The following is a 2,908-nucleotide window of genomic DNA, read 5'->3' on the forward strand; positions in this document are numbered from 1 at the left end:
AGAGGAAAGCCCCCTATTATGAGATAAATATCTAATATGAGATAATGGCGCTAAACTACTAAATACTATCTATTATTCATCATGAATTTATTGTTGTTGGATTGAAAACTATTTAGTAGAAAATTCATTATTAGATCGTGCCTGTAGTAGTTGCAAAAAAAGATTTTTGAATTTGGATGTCTTCAAGTTTCGTTGCGATAAGCTTTTAAATTTTGTTTATTATTTAATAAAAGTAAATATTTGGCAATAAATTCTTCATGTGATGATAGAGTAAGATCGTACTAATAGAAAAATACGTGATATGTTGAATTGCTTAATTACAGAGGTTAAATTCGATGATCATAAAACCATAAGGCGTGAAAATCGTAATATGAGATACCCAGGGTATTTCTAATATAAAATAATCTATGTTCCTACGTCATAGTGAAAATCGTTGCTGAAATATAAATATTATTGTACAATAATAAAAAGGACAATTGAAATAAATATCGAGTGCCTGTTTCTGCGATGCTTGGTTCCAACTACCTGAAGACGAGTCAGCTAGATACAATGCATTGCATACTCATTTTGCACGTGCACTGGTTGCGTGCGTGCATGCGCGCGCGCGTGTGTGTATATGTGTAATATCAACAATACTGTAACCTTCAAGTCTCAATTCAATAAGTATTTAATGAAAAATATAACTTCAATAGTATAGTATATACATATATACATATATATCTCCCGAGTAAATTCGGGGTCCTATTTGGACATCCTGTATATAGATTAATGTACTCGAATTAATATTTGACTCAAAATGTTAATATTATGATATTCTATGTATAATCTTCACATGCACTTACAATTAGATTGATATACTTGAACCCGGGAAAAAATGTTTCATAATTATATAAAAAATTAACATATTTTATATACAATTATATATAATTATATTATATATAAGATGTGTCCATATATAATGTAACTTTTTTCTCGGGAATTGATGTTTAATTCAAAATGTTAATTAATGTCAATTCAATCGCAAATGTTTAATTGATTTTTTTTTAATAGAGAAATATCTAAAATATAAATAAATTTACTCAAGTAGCAGCTCGTTGTTCGCAAAAATTGTTCGATTTTAAAAGATTTTAAAATGTCGTTCATAAGATGTCTAAATTTATTGTATGAAGTCAAACTTTACGCTCTTTTCTTAAATAAAACAACACATTTTTTCTTACATTAAGATGAGGTTACTAAGAAGCGAAAACACATTATGAAATTATATATTTTCTCATTATATTCTGATAAAACACGCCAAATCATTTTTTTACTTTTTAATATCCTTTTTATACTTTTTAATATTGTGTTAATTATATCATCCTATATATAAAATCACAAGATCGAAATAATAAATTTTCTGCAATATCATATTATTGTAAGAATATATGTGTAAATAATATATATATATATTTTAAGTAATAAACGATATCTGTAAAAATGAAAGATCTCCAATAAACATGCGTGCGCGCGTATACAATGACTTATAGTTGAAATTATTATTAATGTTATTCATGTAAAATACTCTTCTAGATTTCTATGGGAACACAAATAATGATCTAAGAAAAAAACTACACAATCGCTCTATAATACTCTTCTATTATGTACGAACACGAATCTCTTTCTCTCTCTTCTGTATATGTGTTGTATAATATATGTATACTTTATAATATAATAAGTGAGAAGCATTTATATAATAAGTTGATAGTGATTAAATATGAATTATCGCCCATAATTACCAGTAATTATAAACAATATTAAGAATCTTTATTTTAGACCGCATATGTGAGAAACACAATCAACTACTAGAAAAATGCTTATTACGGAGCTGGATCTTCATTGCTTTAAATAATTCAATCTTAAATTAATCTAATATACACTATATAGGTTAAGTAAAAAGTCATCGCGTATTTTTTAGCTCAAAGTTATATATACAATATCTTCGTCAATAATGAATGAAATTCAAATTTAAAAAAAGGGTTTTAAAGCTTGAAATCTCTACTTTTAAAAGCTTATCACATTTTTTAAGTTTATATGAGTTTGATAATTTTTACATACCAAAAACTACGAGCTGAAAAAGACGAAAAATTTTCTTCTCACTTTGTGGATTTGTAACGTGTCCAAAACGAATTTGAGAAAATTTTCGATTACCTATCGTGAAAGCTTGATACTTTCCCTACAAAATCGTTTTTTTTAAATATTCCTACGACTTTTGATTACTGAGTTATCGCGGATTAAATAAAAGAATTATTTTGACTTTAATTGCTCATAACTCCATTAAAAATTGTCGTATCGTATAATTTAAAAAAGAGATTTTTAAAGCTGAAACTTTACTCTATCAAGATATATTTATATTGTTGGTAAGAAAGTAATTGCGGTTTTTACTGATAGATGTCTTTTAAAAAAACGCGATGACTTTTACTTAACCTAATATGTACTTGCATATATATCATGTTGTAATAGCTTCCGCTCGTACGGAATATAAGAGATCCAAGTTCAAGTTTCGATCAAGATAATATTTTTCGCAATAAATTTATTAACAGTTTCAACATATTATATTAACATCTTTATAATATGATGCTTGATGGTAGCATCAAATTATTAAATTGCTTGTCAATTTAATTCGCGATTACTAGAGTAGTTTTAATTGCGTTTATAGTACGGAAAAACAATTCGGCGGCGCGCAGTTCTAAAAATATTACAAATATGTTATATATGCAAGTACATATATAGTGTATAGTATATTAGTAATTTAAGATTGAATTGTTCAATACTAGAAAAATGCCTATTATGATCGAAGCTGGATCTTCATTGCTTTAAATAATTTAATTTTGAATTATTAATATACACTATATATATATATATATATATA

General features: G+C 26.2%; 1 protein-coding gene across 3 annotated transcripts in view; it reads right to left on the bottom strand.

Moving 5' to 3' along the window:
* LOC108746358 (ATP-binding cassette sub-family G member 1) overlaps window positions 1-2,908 on the bottom strand; it is a 36,821-nt gene that overhangs the window by 10,146 nt on the left and 23,767 nt on the right. The gene's annotated exons all lie outside the window — the stretch shown is intronic.

This window comes from Trachymyrmex septentrionalis, unplaced genomic scaffold, assembly GCF_001594115.1.
Source record: "Trachymyrmex septentrionalis isolate Tsep2-gDNA-1 unplaced genomic scaffold, Tsep1.0 scaffold168, whole genome shotgun sequence".
NCBI classification, from domain to species: Eukaryota; Metazoa; Arthropoda; class Insecta; order Hymenoptera; family Formicidae; genus Trachymyrmex; species Trachymyrmex septentrionalis.